Source organism: Pongo abelii, chromosome X, assembly GCF_028885655.2.
Source record: "Pongo abelii isolate AG06213 chromosome X, NHGRI_mPonAbe1-v2.0_pri, whole genome shotgun sequence".
Taxonomy (NCBI): domain Eukaryota; kingdom Metazoa; phylum Chordata; class Mammalia; order Primates; family Hominidae; genus Pongo; species Pongo abelii.
In genome coordinates this window covers 2,200,376-2,222,873 of record NC_072008.2, presented here as the reverse complement: position 1 = coordinate 2,222,873, position 22,498 = coordinate 2,200,376, and the positions used below count along the sequence as shown (strand labels likewise).

General features: G+C 43.0%; 2 long non-coding RNA genes across 2 annotated transcripts in view; one reads left to right on the top strand and one right to left on the bottom strand.

The window, feature by feature from the left end:
* LOC129053353 (uncharacterized) overlaps positions 1-15,283 on the bottom strand; it is a 48,304-nt gene extending 33,021 nt beyond the window's left edge. Inside the window, exons 1-8 of the long non-coding RNA XR_010138974.1 lie at positions 15,043-15,283; positions 13,409-13,451; positions 12,249-12,317; positions 9,353-9,397; positions 8,486-8,639; positions 5,528-5,596; positions 2,294-2,338; positions 1,577-1,645 (exon numbers count right to left, since the gene is read on the bottom strand). This is a non-coding gene — a long non-coding RNA (uncharacterized LOC129053353). The remainder of the gene's footprint in view (positions 1-1,576; positions 1,646-2,293; positions 2,339-5,527; positions 5,597-8,485; positions 8,640-9,352; positions 9,398-12,248; positions 12,318-13,408; positions 13,452-15,042) is intronic.
* LOC134760902 (uncharacterized) lies at positions 9,145-11,480 on the top strand. Its single transcript, XR_010138975.1, has 2 exons — positions 9,145-9,763; positions 10,780-11,480. It is a non-coding gene; the product is annotated as an uncharacterized LOC134760902 (long non-coding RNA).
* Positions 15,284-22,498: the final 7,215 nt, after the last annotated feature.

The following is a 22,498-nucleotide window of genomic DNA, read 5'->3' as shown; positions in this document are numbered from 1 at the left end:
TGAACCCGGGAGGGAGAGGTTGCAGTGAGTCAAGATCATGCCACTGCACTCCAGCCTGGGCAACAGAGCAAGACTCTGTCTCAAAAAAAAAAAAAAAGTCACCAAAATCAGAAAGCTCAGACAAATATAAGACACCATGAATAAAAATTTGAAGACTTGCCTGTCAAAAAATACTGTTAAATTATCCAATGGCAAAAATAAGATGAAAAAGCATTTTCATAGTAAATGGTTGGCAATATTTAATGTTTATTAAAAAATGAGGAATGCTTATAAAACAATACAGACATATCGGAAGATAAGAATAAAGGCAAAGTAATCAATACATATAGAAGAAGTAGGCTGGGCACAGTGGCTCATGCCTGTAATCCTAGCACTTTGGGAGGCCGAGGCGGGTGGACTGCCTGAGCTCAGGAGTTGGAGACCAGCCTGGGCAACATGGTGAAACCCCATCTCTACTAAAATACAAAAAAAAAATTAGCCGGGCATGGTGGCGTGCACCTGTAGTCCCAGCTACTTGGGAGCCTAGGGAGCAGAACTGCTTGAACCCAGGAGGCAGAGGTTGCGGTGAGCTGAGATGGTGCTCCTGCACTCCAGCCTGGTGACAGAGTGAGACTCTATCTCCAAAAAAAATGTACTATTTACTTTTTTTTTTTTAATTGCAGAACTAAAGAACTGAAACTAGGCAAAGATTAATGTTACATGTGATAGTACATGACAAAGGTTTTCTAGGTGATCAGCAGCAGTAACGATGGTGGGAAGAAAGGGACATTTGCACATATCCCTGGCATCAAAATAAATTCATATAATTCTGGGCCAATTTCAGAACCAGGTCAAAAGCTATAGAAGTACTCATACACATTGATCTAAACAATTTGCATTCTAGAAATTGATTTGAAGGAATAAAAACAGGTGCATAAAGTTGATCCAAGTTGGCTTTGAAATCCATAATTCTAAAATGTTAGAAGAAACATAACATTTTCAAAATTAAATATTGAAGTATATAATTATGTGTGAAATAAATAAGAATATAAAATTGACAGTAAAAGTCATGTTAGAAAGACTTAAATGACATGAGAAAATCATCAAGATATATGAATATGCCAAAAATAACGTTACTAGCACATAACTATCAAACTGTCAACAGGATTTGGACACTATTTATATTTTTCTGTGTTACAAGTTAAACAAGCATGTAAACAAAAAAAAAATCACTAACGATCTAACTATTTGAAAAGCACTCACTTCTCCACTGGAAAGCAAATATCCCTTCCTTCATATCATGTCTGTATTTAAAACCTCGTATTCAACTTTTTTAGAGGTGGAATCCAAAAAATCTCAGAATTTAAGATTCTATTTAAGATTTATGACTTAAATCTTAAAATCTTAGAAGTAAAATCAAGACACTAAAAATATAATCCAAATCAAAATTATATAGTTGAAAACGAGGTTTTGGAATTTCCTTGTACAAGGAGTGAAGAGTGAGCACAGGTTTCATGTGCAATCTCCTCCCAGCTGACATAGACATCACTGTCCTGTAAACAACATACAGATGACCCATAGGGTTAGAGGCTCTTACCGGTGGAATCAGGCTGCTTGGGGTTTGGATTTGGCTTTGGTTTGGGTGGGTTCAGTGGTGCTGGCTCATCTGTTTGTAAAAGATGAGAGTTGCGATTATGAGTGCCTTGCAATGAAGAAAATGAAACATCAATTTGCATACAGACGTTCACTAAACAGATAAAAATTGGACCTTGTTCTTTGTCATGGTGGGGATACCCATACACACAGCCTCATGCCAATAGCCTTCCAACATCTTCCAGCTACAGTACTTATAAAGCATTTTCAATAAAACCCATCAGGCAGCTTTTCAGATCAGCTACAGAATTGGCAAGGTACTGTGTAAAATGAAAATGCAGAAACCCTTGCTCAACTGTATTAAGAATTTCAAGATGACAACTACAGACTCATAAACCAATATGGCACCGTCGTAAGCACGGGTCCCTGGGTGATCGAACAAGTCACACACTCATGAAGCCTAACTTGGCCAGGGGAGTCACATTTGCCTTACATCATTCCAAAGACTGTAAGAGTTTTAAAATAAAACTATGCACACTGGTAAAAACAAAAACAAAGTCCAACAACATCCAAAACAAACAACAACACACCTACTCCCTAACTTTCCACTGTGCAAACAGGTTTCATTGATCATTCACAAAAGATATGTTTTTTGGAAACGATAATAATTTGGTGATAATAAGCAAGTCAGCCACAGTGGAGACTTTACGGAGTTACTTACAATTTCTTTTGTCATGTAAGGCATCTGCTAAGTCACAGTCATCCCCTAAAGGAGGGAAACGGGCTGTTAACACCAAAGTTCTGAGAGAAATGAGGAAGAAATGATCTCGTAAACAGATGCAGAAAACACCATAACCCCACGTTCCTAAATACTTTTCTGGATATCCCTCTAACCAGAATCTCAATAGAAAAAGTGAATTCCTGATCATTTTCACATCACTCTCCCTTCTGATGAAAAGAACAAAAGATGAGAGCCAGAGAGAGAGAAATAAAACAATTTATAAATCAATTGTGCTGCCTGGACAGAGTTGGAATTCCAGCTCTAACCTGCACATGGTTCTCTCCTGCTGATTTCCTGTCCAAATATCATCTCCCCCCAGGTAACCAACACCTTCCACCAGGGAGGCTCTAAGAGGGGCTAGAGGGTGTCTAAAAAGTGACTCTACCAACCCATTTGTGCTGGACAAACTGACGTGAAAACTCACCATGGTTTGAGAGTTTGCCTTCTAGTTTTAAGCTTTTCAAATCCCAACTAAAGTTCGGGAATTTTTTTTTTTTTTTTGAGACGGAGTCTTGCTCTATTCCCCAGGCTGGAGGGCAGTGGCGCAATCTCGGCTCACTGCAACAACCTCCTCCTCCCAGGTTCAAGCAATTCTCCTGCCTCAGCCTCCCATGTAGCTGGGACTACAGGTGCCCGCCACCATAACCAGCTAATTTTTGTATTTTTAGTAGAAATGGGGTTTCACCATATTGGCCAAGCTGATCTCGAACTCCTGACCTTGTGATCCACCCACCTCGGCCTCCCAAAGTGCTGGGATTACAGGCATGAGCCACTGTGCCCGGCCAGGTTGGGGAAATTTTTATACTGAAAGGGGATAACAAGGAGACTTAAATAAAAGAAACATGAGGGGCTACATCAAATCCAACATTTTTACAAAACCATGTAAGAGTACATGAGTAATCAAGAAAAATCAAATAGTCAAATATATTGTATATAAATAAGAAATTTCATGGTATGAGAAACTATGCTATTATATATTTAGGAAAAAAAGTATACTGGAGTAGAAAGAGGCTTTTTGAAGTGATTTACTTTATTTAAAGGTGAATCTCTCTGGGTTTTTGCCCTAAAGCCTGAAATAAAAGCTGTTTACTGTATTTACAATTCTACATATGAAAAGCTGTCCTGGGTTTATCTAGCAAAGACAGTACAACCAAATTACAAATAAACTGTAAACAAAATGTACAAATATAAAAAAGGGGAAATTAAAAAAATTTGCAAACAATTTGTGGATCATAAAGAAAAATATACAAAATCCTTTGTATATTATAGCATAGAGATAAACAGAAAAATAGCGGACACAGAAATAGATTCAGAGAAACAAAAAACAAAAACAAAAACAAAAAACAATTGAGAAATCCATTGACAAAAATCATCAGGAGAAACAGATGCATCAAATCTCAAGTAAAAAGCTCAACTTTGAAAATGTTTCACAACTTCTTTGATCAACTTATGTTTGAAGACAATTCAGATGAAATTAAAAAGACGGTTTTACTTTTCCCAAGCGGGAGACACAATGGCAAAATTATTCTCCGTTAAAAAAAAAAGTCACAAAACCAGAAAACCAACACAAACATAAGACACCATAAAAAAATAGGTCTTGCTTGTGAAACATTCCTCTTAAAAATATTAAAAGGCAAAAATAAATGGCAAAAACATTTTCATAGTAAGTGGCTGATAATCTTTAATATCCATAAATAACTGAAGAAGACTTATAAATCAGTAGGTACATATAAGAATTTAAGAATAAAGGGCATAACATCCAATACACAAAAAGAAGTATCCATGGCCAACTGGAATGCACTATTTTTTTTTAAATTTCAGAATTAGAGATGCGAAACTAAGACAAGTTTGATATAATCCTTATACTATCTGACAAAGGTTTTGCAGGTGATAACCAGTATAGAGATGGTGTGAAGACAGAGACATCTGCACACACCATCATCAAAATAAACTGGGACAGTTCCGGGGCAAATGATGAACCAGGTCAAAAACTATAAAAGGACTCATATACATTCATCTAGACAATTTGAATGCAGAAATCTCTTCAAAGGAATAATAAAAAAAAAAGTAGATGAAGTTGACTCAAATTTGCTTTGTAATTCATAATTCTAAAAAGTCAGAAGACACAATATTTTAGACATTAGGGATTCAATAAATTAATGTATTATATATTTATATAGAATAGTATATAATTGACAGTAAATGTCATATGATATAAATGATAAAATGACATGAGCAAATGTTCAGTGACTATTAATAAATATAAAATAGGCCAGGCACAGTGGCTCATGCCTGTAATCCCAGCACTTTGGGAGGCCGAGGTGGGCAGATCACCTGAGGTCGGGAGCTCGAGACCAGTTTGGCCAGCATGGTGAAACCCTGTCTCTACTAAAAATACACACAAAAAAATTAGCCGGGCATGGTGGTGCATGCCTGTAATCCCAACTACTCAGGAGCTGAGACAGGAGAACTGCTTGAACCCAGGAGGCAGAGGTTGCCGTGAGCAGAGATCACGCTACTGCACTCCAGCCTGGGCAACACAGCAAGACTCCATCTCAAATAATAATAATAATAAAATAATAAAAATAATGTTACAATGCAGTATGAAGACTGGCTTTACTACTTAATGTTTGCTTCATTTAAACTGATATATAAAATGTAAGCGCAAATAACCATCAAAATGCCAAGAGGATATGAACATTATTTATGTTTCTGTGTTAAAAATTAAAAACAAAAATAAAAAAGAACTAAAAACCTGAATGTTTCACAACAATTCAGTTCAAAAAACAGTTGCTAGTCAGATTACCCGAGAATGCTGTCACGTGTCAAAATAGCTGATACAAATATTCAAGGGCAAAAACATTGAAAACACCCAAGCTTCTCTACAGGGAATGCACAGGCCACTTTCTCTATACCAAGTTCATATGAAAATCTTGTGCTTGGTGTTTTAGAAGTTCCATACAATCTTGGAAGTAAAATCAGCAAACTAAAAATAAAATGCAAGTCAAATATCTATTGCAGAAAACTGTGTATTTTACCCCCTGCCCACTGGAGTAACTGTACAGAAAGTCAACAGCAAGCACGTGCTCATCGGAAAGCCTCTCGTCCAGCTGATGTGGATACCACTCTACTGTGGACAATATACAGACAACCTATAGAGTGAGAAGCACTTACCAATGAATCCAGGCTGCTCAGGGTTCGCATTTGGCTTCGGCTTGGGTGAATTAGGAGGTGCTGGGTCACCTGTTTGTGACAATGAGAGTTGCAATCGTGAGTGTCTTGGAGTAAAGAAAATGAAACATCAATTTGCATAGAGATGGCTGATGGATCAGGTAAAAGTTGGAGCTTGTTGCTTGTCATGGCAGGGATAACCGTACACACAGCCTCCTGCCAACTTTCTTCCATCATCTTCCGGCTACATTGCTTAATATCAAATTAAACTAAAGCAGGTGTCTAGACCAGTGACAGAGTTGGCAAGGTCCCGTGCAAAACAAATATGTGGGATCCCTCATCTCAACTGTATGAAGAAGAGCAACACGGTAACTACAGACCAGTAAACCAATATGGCGCCTTTGTAAGCACAGGTCCCTGGGTGACTTCACAAGCTGCATGCCCATGAAGCCTGACCTGGCCAGGGGAGTCACATTTGCCTTACATCATTCCAAAGACTGTAGGAGTTTCTAAACAGAAGCAAGTGGACTGGTTATTTCCATCCCATCAACATCTCGTTCGAGTCCCCCAACACCTTCTGTGAGGGAGACCCTAAGAGGTGAGGAAGAATGACTGTGATCAGATTTGGGCTAGAGAGTGTCTAAAAAGTGGGTCTACCCGCCCAGGTGTATTCCACAAACTGCTGTGACATTCTTGATCATTTCAGAGGCTGCCTTCCAGTTCTAAGGTTTTCAAATCCTAACTAAAGTCGAGGAACCATTTTTGTTTTGTTTTGAGACAGGGTCTTCCTCTGTCACCCAGGCTGGAGTGCAGTGGTGTGACCACAGCTCACTGCAGGCTCCGCCTCCTGGCCTCAAGCAATCTTCCTGCCTCAGCCTCCCAAGCAGGTGGGACAGCAGGTATGTGCCACCATGCCTGGCTAATTTTTCATTTCATTGTAGAGAGGGGGTTTTGCTATGTTGCCCAGGCTGGTCTTGAACTCCTGGGCTCAAAAGATGCTCCCATGTCAGCCTCCCAAAGTGCTGGGATTATATGTGTGAACCTCTATTCCCGGCCATCATGAAATTTTTATATGGGGAAGGGAGAAAAAGAGGCTTAAATGAAGGAAACTTTGAATCCAACACTTTTCAAAACCATGTAACAGTACATTAGTAATCACTAAAAATCCAATGATTTTTCAAATATATTGTGTATAAAGAAATAAGAAGTCTCACAATATGAGAACCTATACTATTGTATGTTTAGGAAAAAAAAGTATACTAGAATAGAGAGATCTTCTTGGAATGAATATCTGGTTTTGTAAAGACAATCTATTTTATTTACAGGTGAACCTCTTTAGGTTTTTACCTTGAAATCAGGAATAAAAAATGTCTACTCTCTTCACTCATACTTAAAGCCATCATGTGTTCTCTAGCAAAGCCAATTCAACAAAAATACGAATGCACTCTGAAGACAACGAGAAAACATTGAAAAGGAGACAAATTTTAAAATCACTTACAAATAATATGTCGGTCTTAGAAACATTAAGAAATGAAAACAATTGGAAGTTCCTAAGGGTTCATCATTCAATGGAGAGTAAGAGAGAATGCACAAAAATGTTGCTATAGTTCAGAAATAGAGAGACAAATAGCACACATAAAAATGTACTCACCAAAACAAATCAATACTGGTGGGAAAACATCTTAGAAATCCATTTAAATAAATCACCAGGAGAAAAAGGCACACAGAAGAATTTGAGTCCCAATGAAAATGCTCGATTTTACAAATACTTTAGCACTCTATAGATCAATTCACAGTTGTAAGTAATTCAAATGAAAAGAAAAAGATGGTTTTCTTTTTCCCAAGAGGGAAGAGAGACAGTGATCAAATGGTTCTGAAGTTAAAGGAAAAACGTGTTACACAAAAGTGGAAACTCACACAAACCTAAGACAACATAAAAAAGAAAAATTCAAGCCTTGCTTGTAAATGGTTCTGTTCAAAATGTTTTCAGAGGCAACAATAAAGTGGAAACACATTTTCATAATATATTGGGCAATGTTTATTGTCTATAAATAATTCAAAAATGACTACAAATCAGGGAGAACACACCAGAATAGAAGAATAAAAGACACAGTATCCCATACACAGAAGAAGAAGTCTCCACGGCCCACTGATGCATTGTTTTTGCTTCAAGTTTCAGAATTAAAGACATGAAACTAAGACAAGGTTAGCATGACATTTTGTACTACTGGACAAAGATGTTTTGGTGAACACCAATATCGGAGACAGGGTGAGGAAAGGGTCATCTGCGCACCCCGCCGCCATCAAAATAAATTGGTGCAATTCTGGGTCAATTTCAAAACCATGTCAGAAGCTACAAAAGTACTCACACACATCGATCTAAACAACTTGCACTCTAGAAATATATCTTCAAACATAAAGGAAAGTGCATGAAGGGCAGTCAAATTTGCTTTGTAATTTATAATTCCAAAACATCAGAAGAAACATAACTTCAGAATTAGGGATTAGTTAAAGAAACCAAAGTATGTAATTAAGTATGTAGTATAATAATGTAAAGTCGTATGATACAAATGATTAAATGACATGACAAAATGGTCAAGGAATATTCTTATGCCAATAATAACATTACCAGCAACAAACCATAAAAATGTCAACAGGATTTAGAGCATCTTGATAGTTTTCTGTGTTAAAAATTAAACAAACATATAAAGAAAAACACTCAGTAAAAATCTAATTATTTAAAACAAGTTGGTTTCTCCATGGGAAACACAGATTCTTTTCCTCATATCAAGTCTACATCTAAAAGCTCTTATTCAATTATTTGGAAGTTCCATTTATCTTTGAAGTAAAATCAAGAAAAGGAAAATAAAATCCAAACCAAAAACATATTTTCGTAATCTAGGTTTTCCACTACTTGAACACTGGAATTACCTTGTAATTCAACAGTAGGAACAGGCTCACCTGAAATCTCCTCTTCTCAGATGACACGGACATCACTGCCAGGTAAACAACACAGAGACCACTCCGTAGGGTTAGAGGCTCTTATCAGTGAAACCAGGTCAGTTGGGATTTGGATCTGGCTTTGGTTTGGGGGGATTAGGTGGTGCTGGGTCACCTGTTTGTAAAACATGAGAGTTAGCGATCATCAGTGCCTTGCAGTCAACAAATGAAAAATCAAGTTCCATGGCGACCAGAAAAGCAAATGAAAAATCAATTTCCATGGCGACCAGAAAAGCAAATGAAAAATCAATTTGCATGGAGACCGTTCACTAAAAAGGTAAAAAATGACCCTTGTTTTTGTCATGGTGGGGATGCCCATACACATAGTCTCCTGCCAATTCCCTTCCATCATCTTCCAGCTACAGGATTTAACTTCAAGTATTTTCAAAGAAAACTAAGCCAGGTGTCCAGACCACCTCCAGAATTTGAGAGGTCCTGCACAAAATGAAAATGCAAGATTCTGTTCCAATTTTATGAAGAATTTCAAGATGGCAGCTACAGAGTAATATACCAATATGGTGCCCTTGTATGCACAGGTCCCTGTGTGACGTCACAGGTCACATGCCCATGAAGTCTGACCTGGCCAGGGAAGTGACATTTGCCTTATATCATTCCAAAGACTGTAACAATTTTAAAATAAAAGCCATATTGGTGGGAAAACAAACAAAAATCCAACAACAAAAAGCACAACAAGGCATATACTTCCAATATTTCCACTGTATAAACCCAATCCATGGATTATGCAAAAGAGATAAGTCTCTTGGAAATGACAGTAATTTGGTGACAATAACCAATCAGCAACAGAGGAGACTTTAACGAGTTACTCACTGTTTCCTCCATCACCAAAGGCATCTGCTAAGTCAAAGTCAGCCCCTAAAGGAAGGAAACGGTCTGTTAATAGTAAAGCTCTGAGAAATGAGGAAGGAATGACCCTGGAAACAGATGGAGAAATCACCAGAGACCCACATGACTAAAGACTTTTCTGAATATCACACTGAGCAGGATCTCATTTGAAAAAGTAAATTCCTGACCATTTTCACATCATTCTTCCCCCAGATGAAAAGAGTAAGAGATGACAGCGAGAGAGGGAGGGAGAGAGAAGTAATGTCATTTGTAAATCAACTGTGCTGCCTGGACCCAGTTGGGACTCCGAATCTGCCTGCACACAACTCTGTCCTGTTGATTCCCCATTATCTCCTCCCAGGTCCCCAACACCTTCAGCAAGGCAGACCATAAGAGGTAGGGCAGGTGACTGTGATCTGATCTGTGACTGACAGATTCTGATCTGTGTCTGAAAAGTAGCTCTAACCACCCAGCTGGGCTCCACAAACTAATGTGACATTCATGCTAGTTTCAAAGCCAGCTTTCTAGTTCTTTTTTTTTTTCTCATATGGAGTTTTGTCCTTCTGCCTGGCTGGAGTGCAGTGGTGTGATCTCAGCTCACTGCAACCTCCGCCTCCCAGGTTCAAGCCATTCTCCTGCCTCAGCCTCCCGAGTAGCTGGGATTACAGGCATGCGCCACCATGCCCGGCTAATTTTTGTATTTTTAGCAGAGGCAGGGTTTCTCCATGTTGGTCAGGCTGGTCTTGAACTCCTGACCTCAAGTGATCCAGCCATCTCGGCCTCCTAAGGTGCTGGGATTACAGATGTGAGCCACCTTACCTGGCCCAGCCTTCTAGTTCCAAGCTTTTCAAGTCCCAATTAAGGTCGAGGCACATTTTATATTGGGAGTGATCAAGGAGGCTCAAATGAAAGAAACATGAGGGGCTACATCAAAATGAATCTTTTTTTCAAAACCACATTAAAATACACAAGTAATGAATAAAAAGCACATGATTTTTCACATATATTGTATAGAAAGAAGAAATCTCATGGTATGAGAACCTATGTGTTCAGAAAAAAAAGTATACTAGAAGAGAAAGACACTTATTGAAATGATTTAGTTTATTTAAAGGTGAATCTCTTTGGGTTTTTGTCCTAATGTCTGGAAAAAAAGCTGTCTACCGTATTTACAGCTCTACATATTAAAAGTTGTCCTGAGTTTTCTAGCAAAGGCCATAGAACTAAATTACAAATAAACTGTAAAGAGAACGTATAAATCTAGGAACAGGGAAAATTTTAAAAACCCATTACCAAATAACATACCGACTTCTTAGAAAAGGTCAGAAATGAAAAGAAAAAAATTGGAATTTAACAAAGGGTCATCATTTCATGGATAGTAAAAAAATATACACACAATATCTTCTACATGACAGAAATAAACAGAAAAATAGTGGACATGAAAATGGATTCAGAGTAATAAAAACAAGGAAAAAAACACTTTAGAAACCCATTGACAGAATGAACAAGAGAAAGAGACAAATCGAATCTCAAAGAAAAAGCTCAGGCCGGCATGGTGGCTCACACCTGTAATCCCAGCACTTTGAGAGGCTGAGGTGGGCAGATAGATAACCTGAGGTCAGGGGTTCAAGACCAGCCTGGCTAACATGGTGAAACCCCATCTCTACTGAAAATACAAGAATTTGCTGGGCATGGTGGTGCGTGTTTGTAATCCTGGCTAATTGGGAGGCTGAGGCACAAGAATCACTTGAACCCAGGAAGTGGAGGTTGCAGTGAGCCAAGATCATGCCACTGCACTCCAGCTTGGGCGACAGAGGGAGACTCTGTCTCAAAAAAAAAAAAAAAAAAGAAAAAACTCAACATTGAAAACGCGTTACCATTCCTTGAATCGACCTACGGTGATAAACAATTCAAATGAAACTAAAAAGAAGGTTTTACTTCTCCGAAGAGAAGGGACAATAGCAAAATGATTCTCAATTTAAAAGGAAAAAAAGTTACAAAAAGCAGGATATCCACACAAACGTAAGACACCATAAAAAAATAAACATACCACTTGTAAAACATTCCTGTTAAAAATACTCAAAGGCAAAAATAAAGTGCAAAACCATTTTCATAATAAGTGGCTGGTAATCTTTAATATCGATAAATCACTGAAGAAGGCTCATACATCAGTAGGTAGGGAGGCTGAGGCAGGCAGAACATCTGAGGTCAGGAGTTCCAGACCAGCCTGGCCAACATGGTGAAACCCCATCTCTACTAACAATACAAAAATGAGCTGGGCCTGGTGGCGGGCACCATGAATTGAAGGATCAAGGTCAAAGCATCCAATACACAAAAGAAGAAGTCTCCTTGGCCCATTGGGATGCATTATGCTTTTTACATTTCAGAACGAGAGATGTAAAACTAAGACCGGTTTGATATAATAATTACACTATTTGACAAAGGTTTTGTTGGTGATAATTGCTACTGGAAAAGGTTCGAAGACAGGGACATTTGCAGATACCCTGGTATCAAATCAAATTGGTACAATTCTGGGGCAAACAACCAGGTTAAAAGCTATAAAAGTACTCACGAGCATTGATCTAGACAATTTGAATGCCAGAAATCTCTTCAAAGGAATGAAAAAGAGTAGACAAAGTTGACTCAAATTGGCTTTGTAATTCATAATTCTAAAATGTCAGAAGACACAATGTTTTCAACATTAGGGATTAAAGAAATTAATGTATTTTATTATATATTTAGATAGAATAGTATTTAATTGTCAGTAAATGTCATATGATAGAAATGAGAAAACATGAGAAAATGTGAATATTCTTATTAATAAGTATAAAATAAAGTTACAATAAACAATATAGAGACCACCCGTAGGGTTAGAGGCTCTTACCAGTGAAACCAGGTCGGTTGGGGTTTGGATCTGGCTTTGGTTTGGGAGGATTAGGTGGTGCTGGGTCACCTGTTTGTAAAACATGAGAGTTGCAGTCATCAGTACCTAGTAGTCAAGAAAATGAAAAATCAATTTCCATAGCGACCAGAAAATGAAAAATCAATTTCGATAGCGACCAGAAAAGAAAATGAAAAATCAATTTCCACAGCGACCAGAAAATGAAAAATCAATTTCCATAGCGATGAGAAAAGAAAATGAAATATCAATTTGCACAGAGACTGTTCACTAAACAGGTAAAAACTGGCCCTTGTTTTTGTCACGGTGGGGATACCCATACACGTAGCCTCCTGCCAATTCCCTTCTGTCGTCTTCCAGGTACAGGATTTAACTTCAAGTATTTTCAAAGAAAGCTAAACCAGATGTCCAAACCACCTCCAGAACTTGGGAGGCCCTGTGCAAAATGAAAATGTGCGACCCATTGTTCCAACTGTATGAAGAATTTGAAGATGGCAGCAACACAGCAATAAAGCAACACGGCACCCTTGTAAGCACAGGTCCCTGTGTGACTGCACAGATCTATGCCCATGAGGCCTGACCTGGCCAAGGGAGTCACATTTGACTTACATTTTAAAATAAAAGCCAGCATACTGGCTGGGCGTGACGGCTTGCACCTATAATCCCAGCACTTTGGGAGGCCAAGGTGAGTGCATAGCTTGAGTTTAGGAGTTTGAGATCAGCCTGCTCCACATGGCAAAACCCAGCCCCTACTAAAAAGACAAAAATTAGCCGGGCGTGGTAGTGGGTGCCTGTAATCCCAGATGCTCAGGAGGCTGAGGCACGAGAATCGCTTAAGCCCAGGAGGCGGAGGTTGCAGAGAGCCGAGATCGCGCCACCGCACTCCAGCCTGGGCCACAGAGTGAGACTCTGAACCTACACTTCAAAAAAAAAAAAAAAAAAAAAAAAAGCCACCATGCTGGTAAAAAAAAAAAAAAAAAAAAAAAATCAAAAATCCAACAACAAAAATAAACAACACATATACTTCCTATGTTCCCACTGTCCAAACTCAATCCATTTATCATGCAAAAGAGATGTCTCGAAAATGATAATTCAATGACAATCAACAAAGTCAGCAACAGAGGAGACTTTAAAAAGTTACTCACTGTTTCCTCCATCACGAAAGATATCGCTAAGTCAAAGTCAGCCCTTAAAAGAGGGAAATGAGCTGTTAATACCAATGTTCTGAGAAATGAGGAAGGAATGACCCAAAAACAGGTGGAGAAAACACCATGGCCCCACGTTTCCAAATACTTCAGAAAACGTGAATTCCTATCTTCGCATCACTCTTCCCTCAGGTGAAAACAGTAAAAGACGAGCATGAGAGAAAAAGAGGGAGTAAGAGAGAGAGACAGAGAGAGGAGAGAGAGAGAGGAGAGAGAGAGAAGAGGGGGAGAGAGGAGATAGAGGAGACGGAGGAGAGAGAGGGGAGAGAGAGAGGAGATAGAGGAGAGATAGGCGACAGAGAGACAAGAGAGAGGAGAGAGTGAGGAGACAGAGAGAGATAGGCGAGAGAGATGAGAGAGAAGAAGAGAGGAGAGAGAGATGGGAAAGAGGAGAGAGAGGAGAGAGAGATGGGAAAGAGGAGAGAGAGGAGAGGAGAGAGAGACGAGAGAGAAAAGGAGAGAGAGAAGAGGGGGGAGAGAGAGGAGAGAGAGAGGGGAGAGAGGTGAGAGAGAGGCGAGAGAGAGAGGAAAGAGAGATGAGAGGGAGAGAGGGAGAGAGGAGAGTGAGGAGAGAGAAAAGCGAGAGAAAGGAGAGCGAGAGAAGAGAGAGAGGAAAGAGGAGAGAGACGAGAAAGGAGAGAGAGGAGAGGGGAGAGAGAGAAGACGTGGGGGGAGAGAGGAGAGGACACAGAGAGGAAGAGGGAGAGAAGAGGAGGAGAGAGAGAAGAGACAGGAGAGAGAGAAAGGAAAGAGAAGAGCGAAGAGAGAAAGAGAAGAGAGAATGCAGTATCCATAAGATCCATAAGAACGTCACCAGGGTTGGGGGGAATCGGATGCCACCTCTTCCCCAGGTTCCCCTAAATTTAAGAGTTTGCGATTCTGAAAACTGTAGAAGGAAAAGTAAAACTTGGAATCCCAGTTCACTCTGCCAAAATAATTAATAATAATAATAATAATAAAGCTGGAAGCTGAGTCAGGCAAGAAGCTGTCTTTCCTTCTGTTCCCAAGCAGACAGATGCAGAGAAAGAGTGCAACAACTCTCTGTTGACCTTATCTTAGTAAAGTGCCAACTGAGTGAGCGCAAGACAAATACATAATTGACTATTCTACCTGCTCCTTTTCTTTTGCAACAGGTGAATTCGGTAAAATGAGCCTTCCTCCTTCTTTCCCGTCCAGTGTACTTTCTCCTCTTTAAATACCGAAGCTCTCAATATCGTCTTTGAGAAAGGCATAGACTCGTCTCCTGGGCTCCTTCCTGACCTTCGCCAAATCAACTCAAACACATTGAGACTTGTCCCAGATACTTTTTGGTTTACAAAAGAAACGCTGACTTTTTCCTCTGAAACGGCTCCCACCTGGCCCCAGAAAGAGCGTTGGGAAGAAAGTGGGCGCCTCCTCCGGACCTGGGCCCCCGTGGGCACAGCGCGTCCCGCCGGGCACTGAAGAGGGGCCGGGTGTCCCCGCGGGGCGCCCCGCCCCCGCACCCCACATCCCCAAGCGGATCCCCAGGCCCAGCCCGCGCCACCTCCCCCCCGTCCCCCCCGTCCCCCACCCGGATCCCGCCGCTCGCTCACCCGGGGCGGCCACCAGAGGACGCAGCAGGCCGAGGAGCAGCAGCGCCAGCGCAGCCCGGCGCCCCAGGGCGCGCCCAAGGCGAGCAGAGACCGTCCGCGAGTGCAGCGCGCGGGCGAAGGCGGCGGGACGGAACCTCCCCCACGCGTCGGGTGGGGCGTAGCGCGCAGAGGACTCCAAGGGGTTGGGTGAGGGGAGCAGCCCTGCAAACTCAGCCCAGGCTGCGCCTGCCCTGACCCGCCCCGCCCCGCCCCGCCCCACCCCGGCCTCCACTTGCGCACGGAAGGGGAGAGAACGCCGGGCCCGGGGAGGGGACAGAAGAAGAGGCGGGCGGAGGTGGCTCGGGCGGCGCCGAGGGGACCACGGGACGCCCCGCTTCCCTTCTCAGGAAACTGTGAGTGCCCCCCGCCCACAAGCCCGTCGCCAGGACGCCGCCAACTAGAGCAAAGTGCAACCCCCAACATTCTCGGGAAAGTGCGGGTCCCTCCCTCTCTACAGCCCCTTAAATGCACGCCCCAGGGCGGCCCCTACCTGGAGCCAAGAGAAACCGCCGCCCTTCTTGGAGAGCTGTGGGCCTCTCCGCGCTCGCCCTTGCTGTCCCCTCTCTGTTCCTAACAGGCAGCCCCAACGGGGAGGAAATGAAACTCTTCCTGCTCCTTTGCTCAGAAAAGTATGGGGCCCCCTTCCCGCTGCTCACGGGGCGCTCAGGGCGATCCCCAAGGGGTGCAAAGTGCAATCCCTTCCCTGCTCAGGAAGGCGTAGGCCTCGACAGGCAGCCATGGCCCCTGGTCCTTTCTGGAGCGTCCGAACTGGGGGCGCTCAGTGGAGAAGGATGGCGGGGGTGGGGGGCTTTGAGACACACTGCGGATACCCCCTCTGCGCGGGACCAAGGACGTTCCGCCGCAAGCTCAGAGACAGGGTTGGGAGTGAGGACTTGTGGTCGTGGTTTGGGGTTGGGGATAAGACCCCTATCTGGGTCGCCTGGCTAAGTCCTGGTCCTTGGCGACCCGCTCCAGCAGGCTGCGTCAGGGGCCCTTCGGTAACATTGGTCTTGTGCTGTTTCAGGCCTGCGGCAACTCCGTCTCTCCCCAGGCCACCTGTGCCCCTGGATCAGACACAGGCAAGGCCAGAGGGGCTGGCCCCGCACCCCGGGGCCCACCTCAGGGGTTTGAGGAATGCAGCAGTCTAACTATGCACTCCACTCCTGGAGGCAGAATAATTTTTCTTTTTTCTTTCTTTCTTTTTTTTTTTTTTTTTTTGTCTTTGCTTCATCCTGAACCTGCCTAGAATAACGATGTGATGGCTGGAGTCCCAGCAGCCAGTTTGGAGCAGGAACTCTCCTACAGGATAGAAGTTGTGTGTGTGTTGTTTGTTTGTTTGTTTGTTTGTTTTGAGATGGAGTCTTGCTCTGTGGCCCAGGCTGGAATGCAGTGGCACAATCTTGGCTCACTGCAACCTCCGCCTCCTGGGTTCAAGCGATTCTTCTGCCTCAGCCTCCCCAGTACCTGGGATTACAGGCATGCACCACCATGCCTGGCTACTTTTTGTATTTTTAGTAAAGACAGGGTTTCACCTTGTTGGCCAGGTTGGTCTCGAACTCCTGACCTCATGATCCGCCCACCTCGGCCTCCCAAAATGCTGGGATTACAGGCATGAGCCACCGCGCCCAGCCAGAAGTTGTATTCTAAGCATGGCAGAACACGTTGAGCAAAGGTATCAGGGTGGCTGGTGATACAGCAGGACGGCTGTGCCAGCCCGACTCACTCTCCCAACTTCTTTTACAGGACAAAGGAGTACATTTTTATCTTACCATTTGCTAAAGTTAGGTTTCTGTCAGCTTTCTTTAAATCACTTTTATTTCTGGTTTTCATTACCAAGGTCTGAGCCCAACTTAGAGACCTCCCGTGAGGTTCTTGTGGGCAACCATAGCACTTAAGAGGTGTCAGAGCATCACACACCATGTCTGCTGCACAGACGATCAAATGAAGCTTTTGAAGTCAGTGGATGATGGGTGGATACATGGGTCTGGGGGTAGGAAGTGGTGGATGGATGAATGAATGGACAGACAGCCATCCGGATGCATGAATAGATGGATCACTTGCTGGAAGGATGGATAAAGAGATAGATGGCTAGATGAATGAATAAATGAGTGGACAAATGGGTGGATGGATGAGGGGATGAGTGGATAGATGGATGGAAAGATGAGTGGATGATTGGATGGATAGATAGTTGGGTGGATGGATGAATGGATGGATACATAGATGAATAAATGGTTGAATGGATGAGTGGGTGGAGGAATGGATAAATGGACAGATGATTAAATGGATGGATGAAAGGGGGGATAGATGGATTGATCTATGGATAGATGGACAGATAGATAGGTGGGTGGATAGGTGCGTGGATGGATGGTTGGAAGGATAGATGGGTGGACAGATTACTGGGTGGCTGGAGGGGTAGAGAGATGAGTGGGTGGGTGGGTGGATGGATGGATAGATGGATGAACGAATGGATGGATGGATGGACAGATTACTGGCTGGATGGATGAATGGGTAGAGAGATAGATGAGTGGGTGGATGGATGGATGGATGGATGGATGGACAAATGGATAGATGGATAGATAGATGGACAGACGGATAGATAGCTGGATAGATGGGTGGGTAAAAGAATAGATGGATGAGTGGATAGATGAGTGAATAGATGGATTGATGGACAAACAATTAAATTTTTACCTGACATTTTTGTATGGTCATATAACTTTCTGTGTGTTCATTCATTGGGAAACAATTGTGATACATGGATATTGGACTTACTAGCTCACGTCTGCTGATAAGAAAACAACACAGGGCCATAGAGTTCATTAGCAGTGGGCTGGGATCAAGACGAAGGGCTCTTTGATTCTGAGTTCAGGCCATTTGGACCACTTTGCCTTGTGACTGCCCCCAAATCACTGGAATTTTCCTCGGGGTTCACGGTGCCCAAAGGTAAACAGTATTTGGTAGCCTAGAGTTCATACATTGGAAATTTCGTGGTCTGTGCCCCCTCAGTGGTGCAAAGCATTTTTACAGCAATAATTAATTTGGCAGTAACTTGATGTGCGAGCCTGTGTATGCGTCTTTTCAGCTGGCTAGTAGAGTACCAGTGATGCCATGTTCGCACACTAAATACCAGCCAGAGACATGCAAGAAAAGAAAGGCAGGCTGGGCACAGTGGCTCATGCCTGTAATCCCGGTACTTTGGGAGGCTGTGGTGGGTGGATCACCTGAGGTCAGGAGTTCGAGACCAGCCTGGCCAACATGGTGAAACCCCATCTCTACTAAAAATACAAAAATTAGCTGGGCATGGCGGTGAGTGCCTGTAATCCCAGCTACTCTGGAGACTGAGGCAGGAGAATTACTTGAACCTGAGAGGCGTATGTTGTGGTGAGCTCAGATCACACTACTGCACTCCAGCCTGGGCAATAGAGCAAGATTACATCTCAAAAAAAAGAAGAGGGGTACCGCCTACCAGATCTGCTCAGACACATGTTTTTTAATCTGAACTTTTGGGGGTCAACTCAAAATCCAATCAACAGATGACAATGACATCCTAAAAACTGTTCCCAGATCAGACAGTAAAATTTCACAGATTCTGTCTTTGAGTCATGGGGATTTGCTTCTCTGTAGATTCAGGAGAAACATCTCATGCATACAGTTCCAGAGTCAGGGACCAGACTTTTCTGTAAAGAGGGAAAGAAAATGGAATTGCGCATTGGCATGGACCGGACGCAAGGAGACATCACTGATTTAAGCTTCTTTACAAACCCTATCCTAGGAAGCGCTTTCCTTCTTCACTTTCAGCAGTCGAGCCTCCCCAATGTCATTGCGTCTAAACCTGTTGACATGATGGGGCTGTGGTTCACCTGGAATATGGGCTCTATTCCTGACCATTCTGAAGGCAAAGAACTTGAAATAAGTTCAAATTCAAGTTGCAGCACATCCACGGAGCAGCTGGAAGTGCTGCCTGTGGCCTGTCGTAATGGCAGGGTAGCAGGGAGAGAGAAACATGTTTCCTCACCTATCATCGGGTTTACGACTAAGGCCCCTAGAACAAAAGACAGAATAGCAAGAGAAAAGCAGGCCCATGTATTTAGGTTTTATGTGACACAGAAGCCATCATAAAGAAAGAAACAGGAAAATCTGAGTATTTTTATGCTTAGGTTTTTTGGTTTTTCTGTTTGTTTTTGAGATGGAGTCTCAGTCTGTCACCCAGGCTGGAGTGCAGTGATGGGATCTCGGCTCACTGCAACCTCCACCTCCTGAGTTCAAGCGACTCTCCTGCCTCAGCCTCCCGAGTAGCCAGGACTATAGGCAAGCACCACCACGTCTGGCTAATTTTTGTATTTTTAGTAGAGACAGAGTTTCACCATGTTGGCCAGGCTGGTTTCGAACTCCTGACCTCAGTTGATCCACCCACCTTGGCCTCCCAAAGTGCCGGGATTACAGATGTGATATGTTTAGTTTTAATGAAGAGTGGACAGTGATGGAGAAGTATGATTATTGAAGAAAAGCGCCACAGGAAAGGGGTCCCAATCCAGACCGCAAGAGAGCATTCTTGAATCTCGAGCAAGAAAGAATTCGGGGTGATTCCATAGAGTAAAGTGAAAGCAAGTTTATTAGGAAACAGAAGGAATAAAGAATGGCTACTCCATAGAGCAGCCCGGAGGGCTCCTGGTTGCCCATTTTTATGGTTATTTCTTGAAGATATGCTAAATGAGGGGTGGATTATTCATGCCTCCCCTTTTTAGACCATGTAGGGTAACTTCCTGATGTTGCCATGGCATCTGTAAACTGTCATGGTGCTGGTGGGAGTGTAGCAGTGAGGACAACCAGAGGTCACTCTTGTGGCCATCTTGGTTTTGGTGGGTTTTGGCTGGCTGCTTTACTGCAACCTGTTTCATCAGGAAGGTCTTTATCGCCTGTATCTTGTACCAGCCTCCTATCTCATCCTGTGACTTAGAATGCCTTAACCATCTGGGAATGCAGCCAAGTAGGTTTTAGCCTCATTTTACCCAGCCCCTATTCAAGATGGAGTGGCTCTGTTTTACACACCTGTAGCAAAAGGATCTGATCTAATGAGAATAAACTGCGGGAACTTAGCAGGGCCTGTTTGTTCAGATTCTTCTGCGTCCCTGCATGTTCAGAGTTAAGGATATTCTCTTCCTCCTGGTATAGGGAGGGCACCTCTGGAATGAGGGTCCCCTGACCTGCTTCCGGGTAAGGTCAGAGAGTCCTTCCGGGTAAGGTCAGAGAGTCCTTCCGAGGTTTGATGACCGATGTTAAGGAAGAACCATGAGGGTAAAGGTGAAAGTGACCTTCGTACTTAAATTGTTTTCTCAAATGCCACAGTTCCATATTTTGCTGGAATGTTTCCTGAGCCCCATCAGGAAAAGCAAAGCAAGGAGAAAACAATTTGGGGGGACAAGACAAGGAGATATAACAGATGGGGGAGGTTTGTGGTCGACTACATCATTCTTAGAGGCATTCGACCGAGGAATATTTCAGAGTATCTGGTAACACACACCAGGAACAGCCTAATCTACTCCCTAAAAGGAGTCCAGTTCATTACTGAGTTTATGGCTTCCCTACATTTCCTTGTTTCTGACCACAACCATATTTTTTTTTTTTTTTTTTTTGACACTGGGTCTCCCTCTGTCGTCCAGGCTGGAGTGCAGTGGCGCAATCTCGACTCACTCCAACCTCCACCTGTCGGGTTCAAGCGATTCTCCCGCCTCAACCTCCTGAGTAGCTGGGAGTACAGGCATGCACCACCACGCCCAGCCAATTTTTATATTTTTAGTAGAGATGGGGTTTCACCATGTTGGCCAGGCTGGTCTCAAACTCCTAACCTCAGGTGATGCCTCTGCCTCGGCCTCCCAAAGTGCTGGGATTACAGCCATGAGCCACCATGCTCACCTCCCCCACCTGCCCAATTGTTTTTTTTTTAATTAGCCAGGCATGCTGATTGCTTGAGCCTGGGAGGTGAAGACTGCAGAGATGTAATTGCACCACTGCACTCCAGCCTGGGCGACTGAGACCCTATCTCAAAATACAACAAAATAAAACAAAAAACAAGAATGCAGACTCAGAGTACAGCCAAAACCAGGTTTTAGCTGCAAGACAGGTTATGGGAGGGAGAAAGGAAAAGGCTTTCCTAGCAAAAGTGGGCTTGTTATGTAGATGCAGCTTCACAGGTAGCAGCCCCCAGAGAGAAGAGATGGTGAATATTTCTTTTCAGGTCTTTAAAGGCACCATACTCTCAGTTAATCTCTCCTAGATCTGGACAAGAGAAGAGTTGGCTGCCTTACAGCAGACCCTCTGCAGATCGACAGACGCAAGTTCCCCCACAAAAGACAGTGTTTCTTCTTCTTTTTTTTCTTCAACTTTTATTTTAAATTCAAGGGTGCACGTGCAGGATGTGCAGGTTTGTTATCTAAGTAAACATGTGCCATGGTGTTTTGCTGCACAGCTCAACCCATCACTCAGGTATGAAGCCAGCATCCATTAGCTATTCTTCCTGAGGCTCTCCCTCCCCCTACCCCCGATCTTTTCACAGACCCCAGTGTGTGTTCTCCCTGTGTCCATGTGCTCTCATTCTTCAGCTCCCACTTACAAGTGAGAACATGCAGTATTTTATTTTCTGTTCCTGCATTAGTTTGCTGAGGATAACGGCTTCCAACTCCTTCCGTGTTCCTGCAAAGGACGTGAACTCATTCTTTTGTATGGCTGCATAGTATTCCATGGTGTATATGTACCACGTTTTCTTTTTTCTTTTCTTTTTTTCTTTCTTTTTGAAATGGAGTCTTGCTCTGTCACCCAGGCTGGAGTGCTGTGGTGCAATCTCAGCTCACTGCAACCTCTGCTTCCCGGGTTTAAGTGATTCTCCTGCCTCAGCCTCCCAAGTAGCTGGGATTACAGGCACCCGCCATCACACCCAGCAAATTTTTGTATTTTTAGTAGAGACAGGGTTTCACCATGTTGGCCAGGCTGGTCTTGAACTCCTGACCTCAAGTGATCTGCCCGCCTCAGCTTCCCAAAGTGCTGGGATTACAGGCATGAGCCACTGTGCCTGGCCACCACATTTTCTTTATCCAGCCTATTATTTAGGCATTTAGGTTGATTCCATGTCTTTGCTATTGTGAACAGTGCTGCAATGAACATACGCATGCATGTATCTTTATAATAGAATGATTTTTCCTTTGGGTACATACCCAGTAATGGGATTGCTGGGTCAAATGGTAATTCTGCCTTGAGGTGTCTGAGGAATCGCCACACTGCCTTCCACAATGGTTGAACTCATTTACACTCCCACCAACAGTGTAACAGTGTTCCTATTTCTCCACAACCTCGCCAGCACCTGTTGTGTTTTGACTTTTTTAATAATCACCGTCCTGACTGGTGTGAGATGGTGTCTCATTGTGGC